Raw genomic sequence first — 14,708 nt, 5'->3', positions numbered from 1 at the left:
TTATGCACAGAGTTACTGAAAGGGCTTCATTTTGTACATCACATCCTTAGCCCACCTGGATTTCCCTTTCAAATAGTAAAAATGCTATTTCAAGTGGAAACAAAACAAATCACCACCAGCCCCTGCTTAAGCCATGTGGGCAGGCACGCAAAGTCACCTTTCCTGTGGCTTCATTGACAGGGAACACCCAGGAGAGGTAAAGACACCCAGAGGGGAAGTGGACTCGGGGCTGTCAGGGGCTGGAGGGGGCGGGGGAGTGCGTGCTCTGGAACCAGGGTTTTACTTTGAAGAAAGGAACAGTGTGAGCCTGCATGGTAGTGAAGGTCGCACAGCATCGTGAAGGCACCTAGTGCTCCTGAGTTGCACAATTTCAGAGGGACAAAGTCTATGTTTTATTAAAAGAAAGTTAAAAAAGAAAAATAAAGGATGACATAACCGATCTGAAACAAACAGAGGGAAGCGAAGAAAAGCCAAACTCCAACAAGTGCAGGGGAAGGGAAGTCAAGTTCGGGTGGGGGAGGGGATTCATGGTGGGATTTTGAAGAAGAAGGTGTGGGTGGGCACAGAGGGGGCTCAGCCCCAGGGGCTGGTGACGCCTGAGCTGGTTCTCCGTGGCCCAGCGGTCCAGCTGCAGGTGCAGCATCTTCAGGACCTTCGGAAGCAGCAGGAGCTGCGGGACCTTCAGCAGTAGCAGGAGCTGCGGATCCCTCAGGAGCAGCAGGAGCTACTGGAGCGGCAGGAGCTGCAGGATCTTCAGGAGCAGCGTTAGCTGCTGGAGCTGCAGAAGCTGCAGGAGCAGCAGGAGGGAGCTCGGGGTCTCCTGCTGGATCCTGATGGCCCTGGCTTTGGTCTCTGGCATCTTCCCCTGCCCCCGCCTGCTCGGGATCTGTGACTGTTGGAAGTGGAGAGAGCTTTCAGTCTTGTGGAGGTGCTCATGCTGTGAGAGAGGAAAACTTTACCCATGTGCCTCCCTTTCCATGGGCCTCTTCAAGGACTGACATCTTCCCAGAGCTTCCCAGACAGCTCCCACCCAGCAAGTGCCCACAGGATGTGTTTTGTGACTGAATTCTTCTAGACAGGTGGTCTGAGGCCAATCTTTGCTCTGGTGCCAGCAGCAGCCTCTGGGGACGCCTCCCTGTGTGGCCCAGCCCTAGGCCCTCCCTCACCTACGCACATGCACCAGCCCCGCCCTTCTCACCTTCGGGCTCTGCCTCGGTGGGCTCCTGGTCCTCCGCCTGACTCCCAGGGAGGTGCTCCAGGTCAGAGGCGGGTCTGCTGAGCTGCCTGTCACCCGCGGGCAGGGCCCTGGCGTGACGCCTGGGCGGTTTCTGGGGAGGAAGCCGTCGTGGTGGCGGCGACCCCCCCGTGTGCAGACTCACCCGGAGCTCGTGCTGGCCCTGAGAAGCGTGCACCGGCCCCTCACTCGGGGAGGCGGCGTGGGTGTCGTCATCCAGCGGCTCCTGCAGTGTCCGGCTCTGCAATGACAGTGACCGGCAGCCGGCCCGGCCCGGAGGTCTCAGAGCCCTGCCCGGCCAGGACCACTCCTGTTTCTGCCCACTCGACCCTCTGCTGCCAGATCAGACTGGGACCTTGGTCAGCTCGGACGGCCACCCGGGAGGGAAGAGACACAGCCAGAGGGCATGGGCTTCGACTCGGGCAGCAGGGCCCTGCCCGGCTCGCCACAGCCCAGCCCGCCAGCTGGGACCCGGGGTGCGGACGTGACCGGCCCCCCAGGCCTCTGACCTGCTCGTGCTTGAGGCAGGGCACCCCCCCTCCCCCAAGCCCAACATGACTGCCCACCTCCACCAGCAAGGAGAAGGGGATGTGGGGCTATACCCGGGTGGGGTCTGAGTGGTGGCCCGGCCTGGGCGGGCCTGCCCCAGGCCTCCCTGGGTTACCTTTGGGTCCCTGTGGCCAAAAGGCCAGAGGCGCCTGGGGTGAGAGCTGACCCAGCGCCGGCACCGCTGGCCCAGCCCCTCGCTGCGGGCCTTCCGGGGGCCGCGGCCTCGGGGTGTTGGGACACAGCAGAACATGTCTGAGTGGAGCTGAGTTCCCCAGCCAGGTGAGCTGAGTAGGGGCTTCTCCACAGAGTGGGTGCCTTGGTGACCTCAGTAATAAGTTCTGTTGGGTTCTAATTGCCAGGGAAGTGAGGTCACTTCCTGGGGTCCCCTTCCCCAAGCTTCCTCCTTCCACAGAGGTCCCCAAGGGCCTCTCTGGGCTGCTGACTGCTCACCTCCCACCCCGTGCCATGTCCGCACACAGTGACACCAACTCAGCCCCCCTCCCCAGAACCCTGCGGAGGCCTGGATGCAGCCAGGGCGCCAGCTCTGAGGACGCAGCTGGGTTCAGACCCCTCGTCAACAGTGCTGTCACCCTGGACAAGCCACCTGCCTCTCAGGGTCTCCCCAGTCCCCCATCGGCACAGTGGGGATCATTCTGGCCCCTCCTTCCTGGGGAAGCCATCGTGTCTCCAGAGCCACAAACACCTACCGCACCTGTCAGCCCTGCGGGCTGGCATCACAGGGAGCTCGTGCGCAGACTCAGCAAAGGGAGGGCCCCACAGAGGGCTGGCGGAGCGCAGAGCACACCCCACACAGGCTGGGGTCTGCCCTGGGGTCCGGAGAAAGTCACTCCCCTCGCCGCCTGCTTCCCAGCTCCCTGTCGGGGCGGGGGCGGGGGCGGGGGCGGGGGGGAGAAACTGAATGTAACTGTGACTTCGTTCTCGCTGGCATACCACCTCCTGGGTCATTCTGTCATGTTTAGATTCAGGCCCAGTGTCTCATCTCGGCCTCTGGGGTGGGCTGCCCCACAATGCTCTCTGCTTTTATGCCTTCTGGTCACGTGTCCTTGTGTGACCCCCACACCCTCCCCTGCAGTGCGGATGGACATTGGGACCGGGTCCTGACATGCAGAGTGGCGTGTGAAAATGGGCGTGACTTCCGCTCGTTCCCAGCTCCAGTGTTCCTTCTCCCTCTCTCTGTCTCTCAGCGCCTGTCTTGTCTCTCTCTCTCTCTCTCTCTCTCTCTCTCTCTCTCTCTGTTTCTCTCTCTCCCTCTGCCTCTCTGTGTTTCAGTCTCTCTGTCTCTTTTCCTGGATGTATGTGCGTATACATTTACGTGCGTATCTGTGTATTTACATGTTTATATTGTTAGGGCTCAGGGCAGGTCACTTCTGAAAGTGCCTTGATGACACACTGATTCTTTTCATGTTACTGAAGAAAAAACTTCCTTGCAAGTTGTGCGAGCACTTTGGTGGGGTCAGCTCTAAGGATCAGCACTGCTGGGGAAGGGCTGCGCCTGTGGCCCTTTGATGCGTCCTGCACACTGTTTCCCTGGAGGGGAATGTCTGTTCTCTCGTCCCTCCGGGGGATCTGCTGGGGCCTCTGCCTCCTCACGTTGCCACCAGGGCTGGCTGTCACCAGGCTAAAGATCTGCCAGCGTCATGGTGACAAGTGCTGTCTCCACAGTGTGTCCGTCTGCCTGTGTCCTCAGCCGAGAGGTCGAGCACGTCTAACACACACTGGCCACCTGCTCTGCCTCTCGTTGGAACTGCCCGTGTGTGTTCTGTTTGTTGAGAGCAACTGGGTTTCGAGAGGTTTTTGGACCCCGCGGATGTGTAGCCTTTCTCCAGCCTTGGGTTCTGAGGAACGCTTCTTCCGGGTCGTGGTTTGTCTTTCCGGCTATATTTCTGGGCTTTTGCTGGTTTCTTGATTTGCTTGGTTTTGCTTTGGCCCCAGGAAGAGCTAAGCATCTCCCTTCTGTCTTCTGGCCGTGGTGTCACAGGGGGAAGAGCAGTGCCTCCCCCGAGGTTATGCACAGAGTTACTGAAAGGGCTTCATTTTGTACATCACATCTTTAGCCCACCTGGATTTCCCTTTCAAATAGTAAAAATGCTATTTCAAGTGGAAACAAAACAAATCACCACCAGCCCCTGCTTAAGCCATGTGGGCAGGCACGCAAAGCCACCTTTCCTGTGGCTTCATTGACAGGGAACACCCAGGAGAGGTAAAGACACCCAGAGGGGAAGTGGACTCGGGGCTGTCAGGGGCTGGAGGGGGCGGGGGAGTGCGTGCTCTGGAACCAGGGTTTTACTTTGAAGAAAGGAACAGTGTGAGCCTGCATGGTAGTGAAGGTCGCACAGCATCGTGAAGGCACCTAGTGCTCCTGAGTTGCACAATTTCAGAGGGACAAAGTCTATGTTTTATTAAGAGAAAGTTAAAAAAGAAAAATAAAGGATGACATAACCGATCTGAAACAAACAGAGGGAAGCGAAGAAAAGCCAAACTCCAACAAGTGCAGGGGAAGGGAAGTCAAGTTCGGGTGGGGGAGGGGATTCATGGTGGGATTTTGAAGAAGAAGGTGTGGGTGGGCACAGAGGGGGCTCAGCCCCAGGGGCTGGTGACGCCTGAGCTGGTTCTCCGTGGCCCAGCGGTCCAGCTGCAGGTGCAGCATCTTCAGGACCTTCGGAAGCAGCAGGAGCTGCGGGACCTTCAGCAGCAGCCGGAGCTGCGGGACCTTCAGCAGTAGCAGGAGCTGCGGATCCCTCAGGAGCAGCAGGAGCTACTGGAGCGGCAGGAGCTGCAGGATCTTCAGGAGCAGCGTTAGCTGCTGGAGCTGCAGAAGCTGCAGGAGCAGCAGGAGGGAGCTCGGGGTCTCCTGCTGGATCCTGATGGCCCTGGCTTTGGTCTCTGGCATCTTCCCCTGCCCCCGCCTGCTCGGGATCTGTGACTGTTGGAAGTGGAGAGAGCTTTCAGTCTTGTGGAGGTGCTCATGCTGTGAGAGAGGAAAACTTTACCCATGTGCCTCCCTTTCCATGGGCCTCTTCAAGGACAGACATCTTCCCAGAGCTTCCCAGACAGCTCCCACCCAGCAAGTGCCCACAGGATGTGTTTTGTGACTGAATTCTTCTAGACAGGTGGTCTGAGGCCAATCTTTGCTCTGGTGCCAGCAGCAGCCTCTGGGGACGCCTCCCTGTGTGGCCCAGCCCTAGGCCCTCCCTCACCTACGCACATGCACCAGCCCCGCCCTTCTCACCTTCGGGCTCTGCCTCGGTGGGCTCCTGGTCCTCCGCCTGACTCCCAGGGAGGTGCTCCAGGTCAGAGGCGGGTCTGCTGAGCTGCCTGTCACCCGCGGGCAGGGCCCTGGCGTGACGCCTGGGCGGTTTCTGGGGAGGAAGCCGTCGTGGTGGCGGCGACCCCCCCGTGTGCAGACTCACCCGGAGCTCGTGCTGGCCCTGAGAAGCGTGCACCGGCCCCTCACTCGGGGAGGCGGCGTGGGTGTCGTCATCCAGCGGCTCCTGCAGTGTCCGGCTCTGCAATGACAGTGACCGGCAGCCGGCCCGGCCCGGAGGTCTCAGAGCCCTGCCCGGCCAGGACCACTCCTGTTTCTGCCCACTCGACCCTCTGCTGCCAGATCAGACTGGGACCTTGGTCAGCTCGGACGGCCACCCGGGAGGGAAGAGACACAGCCAGAGGGCATGGGCTTCGACTCGGGCAGCAGGGCCCTGCCCGGCTCGCCACAGCCCAGCCCGCCAGCTGGGACCCGGGGTGCGGACGTGACCGGCCCCCCAGGCCTCTGACCTGCTCGTGCTTGAGGCAGGGCACCCCCCCTCCCCCAAGCCCAACATGACTGCCCACCTCCACCAGCAAGGAGAAGGGGATGTGGGGCTATACCCGGGTGGGGTCTGAGTGGTGGCCCGGCCTGGGCGGGCCTGCCCCAGGCCTCCCTGGGTTACCTTTGGGTCCCTGTGGCCAAAAGGCCAGAGGCGCCTGGGGTGAGAGCTGACCCAGCGCCGGCACCGCTGGCCCAGCCCCTCGCTGCGGGCCTTCCGGGGGCCGCGGCCTCGGGGTGTTGGGACACAGCAGAACATGTCTGAGTGGAGCTGAGTTCCCCAGCCAGGTGAGCTGAGTAGGGGCTTCTCCACAGAGTGGGTGCCTTGGTGACCTCAGTAATAAGTTCTGTTGGGTTCTAATTGCCAGGGAAGTGAGGTCACTTCCTGGGGTCCCCTTCCCCAAGCTTCCTCCTTCCACAGAGGTCCCCAAGGGCCTCTCTGGGCTGCTGACTGCTCACCTCCCACCCCGTGCCATGTCCGCACACAGTGACACCAACTCAGCCCCCCTCCCCAGAACCCTGCGGAGGCCTGGATGCAGCCAGGGCGCCAGCTCTGAGGACGCAGCTGGGTTCAGACCCCTCGTCAACAGTGCTGTCACCCTGGACAAGCCACCTGCCTCTCAGGGTCTCCCCAGTCCCCCATCGGCACAGTGGGGATCATTCTGGCCCCTCCTTCCTGGGGAAGCCATCGTGTCTCCAGAGCCACAAACACCTACCGCACCTGTCAGCCCTGCGGGCTGGCATCACAGGGAGCTCGTGCGCAGACTCAGCAAAGGGAGGGCCCCACAGAGGGCTGGCGGAGCGCAGAGCACACCCCACACAGGCTGGGGTCTGCCCTGGGGTCCGGAGAAAGTCACTCCCCTCGCCGCCTGCTTCCCAGCTCCCTGTCGGGGCGGGGGCGGGGGCGGGGGCGGGGGGAGAAACTGAATGTAACTGTGACTTCGTTCTCGCTGGCATACCACCTCCTGGGTCATTCTGTCATGTTTAGATTCAGGCCCAGTGTCTCATCTCGGCCTCTGGGGTGGGCTGCCCCACAATGCTCTCTGCTTTTATGCCTTCTGGTCACGTGTCCTTGTGTGACCCCCACACCCTCCCCTGCAGTGCGGATGGACATTGGGACCGGGTCCTGACATGCAGAGTGGCGTGTGAAAATGGGCGTGACTTCCGCTCGTTCCCAGCTCCAGTGTTCCTTCTCCCTCTCTCTGTCTCTCAGCGCCTGTCTTGTCTCTCCCTCTCTCTCTCTCTCTCTCTCTCTCTGTTTCTCTCTCTCCCTCTGCCTCTCTGTGTTTCAGTCTCTCTGTCTCTTTTCCTGGATGTATGTGCGTATACATTTACGTGCGTATCTGTGTATTTACATGTTTATATTGTTAGGGCTCAGGGCAGGTCACTTCTGAAAGTGCCTTGATGACGCACTGATTCTTTTCATGTTACTGAAGAAAAAACTTCCTTGCAAGTTGTGCGAGCACTTTGGTGGGGTCAGCTCTAAGGATCAGCACTGCTGGGGAAGGGCTGCGCCTGTGGCCCTTTGATGCGTCCTGCACACTGTTTCCCTGGAGGGGAATGTCTGTTCTCTCGTCCCTCCGGGGGATCTGCTGGGGCCTCTGCCTCCTCACGTTGCCACCAGGGCTGGCTGTCACCAGGCTAAAGATCTGCCAGCGTCATGGTGACAAGTGCTGTCTCCACAGTGTGTCCGTCTGCCTGTGTCCTCAGCCGAGAGGTCGAGCACGTCTAACACACACTGGCCACCTGCTCTGCCTCTCGTTGGAACTGCCCGTGTGTGTTCTGTTTGTTGAGAGCAACTGGGTTTCGAGAGGTTTTTGGACCCCGCGGATGTGTAGCCTTTCTCCAGCCTTGGGTTCTGAGGAACGCTTCTTCCGGGTCGTGGTTTGTCTTTCCGGCTATATTTCTGGGCTTTTGCTGGTTTCTTGATTTGCTTGGTTTTGCTTTGGCCCCAGGAAGAGCTAAGCATCTCCCTTCTGTCTTCTGGCTGTGGTGTCACAGGGGGAAGAGCAGTGCCTCCCCCGAGGTTATGCACAGAGTTACTGAAAGGGCTTCATTTTGTACATCACATCTTTAGCCCACCTGGATTTCCCTTTCAAATAGTAAAAATGCTATTTCAAGTGGAAACAAAACAAATCACCACCAGCCCCTGCTTAAGCCATGTGGGCAGGCACGCAAAGCCACCTTTCCTGTGGCTTCATTGACAGGGAACACCCAGGAGAGGTAAAGACACCCAGAGGGGAAGTGGACTCGGGGCTGTCAGGGGCTGGAGGGGGCGGGGGAGTGCGTGCTCTGGAACCAGGGTTTTACTTTGAAGAAAGGAACAGTGTGAGCCTGCATGGTAGTGAAGGTCGCACAGCATCGTGAAGGCACCTAGTGCTCCTGAGTTGCACAATTTCAGAGGGACAAAGTCTATGTTTTATTAAGAGAAAGTTAAAAAAGAAAAATAAAGGATGACATAACCGATCTGAAACAAACAGAGGGAAGCGAAGAAAAGCCAAACTCCAACAAGTGCAGGGGAAGGGAAGTCAAGTTCGGGTGGGGGAGGGGATTCATGGTGGGATTTTGAAGAAGAAGGTGTGGGTGGGCACAGAGGGGGCTCAGCCCCAGGGGCTGGTGACGCCTGAGCTGGTTCTCCGTGGCCCAGCGGTCCAGCTGCAGGTGCAGCATCTTCAGGACCTTCGGAAGCAGCAGGAGCTGCGGGACCTTCAGCAGCAGCCGGAGCTGCGGGACCTTCAGCAGTAGCAGGAGCTGCGGATCCCTCAGGAGCAGCAGGAGCTACTGGAGCGGCAGGAGCTGCAGGATCTTCAGGAGCAGCGTTAGCTGCTGGAGCTGCAGAAGCTGCAGGAGCAGCAGGAGGGAGCTCGGGGTCTCCTGCTGGATCCTGATGGCCCTGGCTTTGGTCTCTGGCATCTTCCCCTGCCCCCGCCTGCTCGGGATCTGTGACTGTTGGAAGTGGAGAGAGCTTTCAGTCTTGTGGAGGTGCTCATGCTGTGAGAGAGGAAAACTTTACCCATGTGCCTCCCTTTCCATGGGCCTCTTCAAGGACAGACATCTTCCCAGAGCTTCCCAGACAGCTCCCACCCAGCAAGTGCCCACAGGATGTGTTTTGTGACTGAATTCTTCTAGACAGGTGGTCTGAGGCCAATCTTTGCTCTGGTGCCAGCAGCAGCCTCTGGGGACGCCTCCCTGTGTGGCCCAGCCCTAGGCCCTCCCTCACCTACGCACATGCACCAGCCCCGCCCTTCTCACCTTCGGGCTCTGCCTCGGTGGGCTCCTGGTCCTCCGCCTGACTCCCAGGGAGGTGCTCCAGGTCAGAGGCGGGTCTGCTGAGCTGCCTGTCACCCGCGGGCAGGGCCCTGGCGTGACGCCTGGGCGGTTTCTGGGGAGGAAGCCGTCGTGGTGGCGGCGACCCCCCCGTGTGCAGACTCACCCGGAGCTCGTGCTGGCCCTGAGAAGCGTGCACCGGCCCCTCACTCGGGGAGGCGGCGTGGGTGTCGTCATCCAGCGGCTCCTGCAGTGTCCGGCTCTGCAATGACAGTGACCGGCAGCCGGCCCGGCCCGGAGGTCTCAGAGCCCTGCCCGGCCAGGACCACTCCTGTTTCTGCCCACTCGACCCTCTGCTGCCAGATCAGACTGGGACCTTGGTCAGCTCGGACGGCCACCCGGGAGGGAAGAGACACAGCCAGAGGGCATGGGCTTCGACTCGGGCAGCAGGGCCCTGCCCGGCTCGCCACAGCCCAGCCCGCCAGCTGGGACCCGGGGTGCGGACGTGACCGGCCCCCCAGGCCTCTGACCTGCTCGTGCTTGAGGCAGGGCACCCCCCTCCCCCAAGCCCAACATGACTGCCCACCTCCACCAGCAAGGAGAAGGGGATGTGGGGCTATACCCGGGTGGGGTCTGAGTGGTGGCCCGGCCTGGGCGGGCCTGCCCCAGGCCTCCCTGGGTTACCTTTGGGTCCCTGTGGCCAAAAGGCCAGAGGCGCCTGGGGTGAGAGCTGACCCAGCGCCGGCACCGCTGGCCCAGCCCCTCGCTGCGGGCCTTCCGGGGGCCGCGGCCTCGGGGTGTTGGGACACAGCAGAACATGTCTGAGTGGAGCTGAGTTCCCCAGCCAGGTGAGCTGAGTAGGGGCTTCTCCACAGAGTGGGTGCCTTGGTGACCTCAGTAATAAGTTCTGTTGGGTTCTAATTGCCAGGGAAGTGAGGTCACTTCCTGGGGTCCCCTTCCCCAAGCTTCCTCCTTCCACAGAGGTCCCCAAGGGCCTCTCTGGGCTGCTGACTGCTCACCTCCCACCCCGTGCCATGTCCGCACACAGTGACACCAACTCAGCCCCCCTCCCCAGAACCCTGCGGAGGCCTGGATGCAGCCAGGGCGCCAGCTCTGAGGACGCAGCTGGGTTCAGACCCCTCGTCAACAGTGCTGTCACCCTGGACAAGCCACCTGCCTCTCAGGGTCTCCCCAGTCCCCCATCGGCACAGTGGGGATCATTCTGGCCCCTCCTTCCTGGGGAAGCCATCGTGTCTCCAGAGCCACAAACACCTACCGCACCTGTCAGCCCTGCGGGCTGGCATCACAGGGAGCTCGTGCGCAGACTCAGCGAAGGGAGGGCCCCACAGAGGGCTGGCGGAGCGCAGAGCACACCCCACACAGGCTGGGGTCTGCCCTGGGGTCCGGAGAAAGTCACTCCCCTCGCCGCCTGCTTCCCAGCTCCCTGTCGGGGCGGGGGCGGGGGCGGGGGGAGAAACTGAATGTAACTGTGACTTCGTTCTCGCTGGCATACCACCTCCTGGGTCATTCTGTCATGTTTAGATTCAGGCCCAGTGTCTCATCTCGGCCTCTGGGGTGGGCTGCCCCACAATGCTCTCTGCTTTTATGCCTTCTGGTCACGTGTCCTTGTGTGACCCCCACACCCTCCCCTGCAGTGCGGATGGACATTGGGACCGGGTCCTGACATGCAGAGTGGCGTGTGAAAATGGGCGTGACTTCCGCTCGTTCCCAGCTCCAGTGTTCCTTCTCCCTCTCTCTGTCTCTCAGCGCCTGTCTTGTCTCTCCCTCTCTCTCTCTCTCTCTCTCTCTCTGTTTCTCTCTCTCCCTCTGCCTCTCTGTGTTTCAGTCTCTCTGTCTCTTTTCCTGGATGTATGTGCGTATACATTTACGTGCGTATCTGTGTATTTACATGTTTATATTGTTAGGGCTCAGGGCAGGTCACTTCTGAAAGTGCCTTGATGACACACTGATTCTTTTCATGTTACTGAAGAAAAAACTTCCTTGCAAGTTGTGCGAGCACTTTGGTGGGGTCAGCTCTAAGGATCAGCACTGCTGGGGAAGGGCTGCGCCTGTGGCCCTTTGATGCGTCCTGCACACTGTTTCCCTGGAGGGGAATGTCTGTTCTCTCGTCCCTCCGGGGGATCTGCTGGGGCCTCTGCCTCCTCACGTTGCCACCAGGGCTGGCTGTCACCAGGCTAAAGATCTGCCAGCGTCATGGTGACAAGTGCTGTCTCCACAGTGTGTCCGTCTGCCTGTGTCCTCAGCCGAGAGGTCGAGCACGTCTAACACACACTGGCCACCTGCTCTGCCTCTCGTTGGAACTGCCCGTGTGTGTTCTGTTTGTTGAGAGCAACTGGGTTTCGAGAGGTTTTTGGACCCCGCGGATGTGTAGCCTTTCTCCAGCCTTGGGTTCTGAGGAACGCTTCTTCCGGGTCGTGGTTTGTCTTTCCGGCTATATTTCTGGGCTTTTGCTGGTTTCTTGATTTGCTTGGTTTTGCTTTGGCCCCAGGAAGAGCTAAGCATCTCCCTTCTGTCTTCTGGCTGTGGTGTCACAGGGGGAAGAGCAGTGCCTCCCCCGAGGTTATGCACAGAGTTACTGAAAGGGCTTCATTTTGTACATCACATCTTTAGCCCACCTGGATTTCCCTTTCAAATAGTAAAAATGCTATTTCAAGTGGAAACAAAACAAATCACCACCAGCCCCTGCTTAAGCCATGTGGGCAGGCACGCAAAGCCACCTTTCCTGTGGCTTCATTGACAGGGAACACCCAGGAGAGGTAAAGACACCCAGAGGGGAAGTGGACTCGGGGCTGTCAGGGGCTGGAGGGGGCGGGGGAGTGCGTGCTCTGGAACCAGGGTTTTACTTTGAAGAAAGGAACAGTGTGAGCCTGCATGGTAGTGAAGGTCGCACAGCATCGTGAAGGCACCTAGTGCTCCTGAGTTGCACAATTTCAGAGGGACAAAGTCTATGTTTTATTAAGAGAAAGTTAAAAAAGAAAAATAAAGGATGACATAACCGATCTGAAACAAACAGAGGGAAGCGAAGAAAAGCCAAACTCCAACAAGTGCAGGGGAAGGGAAGTCAAGTTCGGGTGGGGGAGGGGATTCATGGTGGGATTTTGAAGAAGAAGGTGTGGGTGGGCACAGAGGGGGCTCAGCCCCAGGGGCTGGTGACGCCTGAGCTGGTTCTCCGTGGCCCAGCGGTCCAGCTGCAGGTGCAGCATCTTCAGGACCTTCGGAAGCAGCAGGAGCTGCGGGACCTTCAGCAGCAGCCGGAGCTGCGGGACCTTCAGCAGTAGCAGGAGCTGCGGATCCCTCAGGAGCAGCAGGAGCTACTGGAGCGGCAGGAGCTGCAGGATCTTCAGGAGCAGCGTTAGCTGCTGGAGCTGCAGAAGCTGCAGGAGCAGCAGGAGGGAGCTCGGGGTCTCCTGCTGGATCCTGATGGCCCTGGCTTTGGTCTCTGGCATCTTCCCCTGCCCCCGCCTGCTCGGGATCTGTGACTGTTGGAAGTGGAGAGAGCTTTCAGTCTTGTGGAGGTGCTCATGCTGTGAGAGAGGAAAACTTTACCCATGTGCCTCCCTTTCCATGGGCCTCTTCAAGGACAGACATCTTCCCAGAGCTTCCCAGACAGCTCCCACCCAGCAAGTGCCCACAGGATGTGTTTTGTGACTGAATTCTTCTAGACAGGTGGTCTGAGGCCAATCTTTGCTCTGGTGCCAGCAGCAGCCTCTGGGGACGCCTCCCTGTGTGGCCCAGCCCTAGGCCCTCCCTCACCTACGCACATGCACCAGCCCCGCCCTTCTCACCTTCGGGCTCTGCCTCGGTGGGCTCCTGGTCCTCCGCCTGACTCCCAGGGAGGTGCTCCAGGTCAGAGGCGGGTCTGCTGAGCTGCCTGTCACCCGCGGGCAGGGCCCTGGCGTGACGCCTGGGCGGTTTCTGGGGAGGAAGCCGTCGTGGTGGCGGCGACCCCCCCGTGTGCAGACTCACCCGGAGCTCGTGCTGGCCCTGAGAAGCGTGCACCGGCCCCTCACTCGGGGAGGCGGCGTGGGTGTCGTCATCCAGCGGCTCCTGCAGTGTCCGGCTCTGCAATGACAGTGACCGGCAGCCGGCCCGGCCCGGAGGTCTCAGAGCCCTGCCCGGCCAGGACCACTCCTGTTTCTGCCCACTCGACCCTCTGCTGCCAGATCAGACTGGGACCTTGGTCAGCTCGGACGGCCACCCGGGAGGGAAGAGACACAGCCAGAGGGCATGGGCTTCGACTCGGGCAGCAGGGCCCTGCCCGGCTCGCCACAGCCCAGCCCGCCAGCTGGGACCCGGGGTGCGGACGTGACCGGCCCCCCAGGCCTCTGACCTGCTCGTGCTTGAGGCAGGGCACCCCCCCTCCCCCAAGCCCAACATGACTGCCCACCTCCACCAGCAAGGAGAAGGGGATGTGGGGCTATACCCGGGTGGGGTCTGAGTGGTGGCCCGGCCTGGGCGGGCCTGCCCCAGGCCTCCCTGGGTTACCTTTGGGTCCCTGTGGCCAAAAGGCCAGAGGCGCCTGGGGTGAGAGCTGACCCAGCGCCGGCACCGCTGGCCCAGCCCCTCGCTGCGGGCCTTCCGGGGGCCGCGGCCTCGGGGTGTTGGGACACAGCAGAACATGTCTGAGTGGAGCTGAGTTCCCCAGCCAGGTGAGCTGAGTAGGGGCTTCTCCACAGAGTGGGTGCCTTGGTGACCTCAGTAATAAGTTCTGTTGGGTTCTAATTGCCAGGGAAGTGAGGTCACTTCCTGGGGTCCCCTTCCCCAAGCTTCCTCCTTCCACAGAGGTCCCCAAGGGCCTCTCTGGGCTGCTGACTGCTCACCTCCCACCCCGTGCCATGTCCGCACACAGTGACACCAACTCAGCCCCCCTCCCCAGAACCCTGCGGAGGCCTGGATGCAGCCAGGGCGCCAGCTCTGAGGACGCAGCTGGGTTCAGACCCCTCGTCAACAGTGCTGTCACCCTGGACAAGCCACCTGCCTCTCAGGGTCTCCCCAGTCCCCCATCGGCACAGTGGGGATCATTCTGGCCCCTCCTTCCTGGGGAAGCCATCGTGTCTCCAGAGCCACAAACACCTACCGCACCTGTCAGCCCTGCGGGCTGGCATCACAGGGAGCTCGTGCGCAGACTCAGCGAAGGGAGGGCCCCACAGAGGGCTGGCGGAGCGCAGAGCACACCCCACACAGGCTGGGGTCTGCCCTGGGGTCCGGAGAAAGTCACTCCCCTCGCCGCCTGCTTCCCAGCTCCCTGTCGGGGCGGGGGCGGGGGCGGGGGCGGGGGGAGAAACTGAATGTAACTGTGACTTCGTTCTCGCTGGCATACCACCTCCTGGGTCATTCTGTCATGTTTAGATTCAGGCCCAGTGTCTCATCTCGGCCTCTGGGGTGGGCTGCCCCACAATGCTCTCTGCTTTTATGCCTTCTGGTCACGTGTCCTTGTGTGACCCCCACACCCTCCCCTGCAGTGCGGATGGACATTGGGACCGGGTCCTGACATGCAGAGTGGCGTGTGAAAATGGGCGTGACTTCCGCTCGTTCCCAGCTCCAGTGTTCCTTCTCCCTCTCTCTGTCTCTCAGCGCCTGTCTTGTCTCTCCCTCTCTCTCTCTCTCTCTCTCTCTCTCTGTTTCTCTCTCTCCCTCTGCCTCTCTGTGTTTCAGTCTCTCTGTCTCTTTTCCTGGATGTATGTGCGTATACATTTACGTGCGTATCTGTGTATTTACATGTTTATATTGTTAGGGCTCAGGGCAGGTCACTTCTGAAAGTGCCTTGATGACACACTGATTCTTTTCATGTTACTGAAGAAAAAACTTCCT

Source organism: Vicugna pacos, chromosome 35 (genome assembly GCF_048564905.1).
Source record: "Vicugna pacos chromosome 35, VicPac4, whole genome shotgun sequence".
Classification (NCBI taxonomy): Eukaryota; Metazoa; Chordata; class Mammalia; order Artiodactyla; family Camelidae; genus Vicugna; species Vicugna pacos.
The sequence above is the reverse complement of the archived record's forward strand: the minus strand, read 5'-3'. Positions refer to the sequence as shown.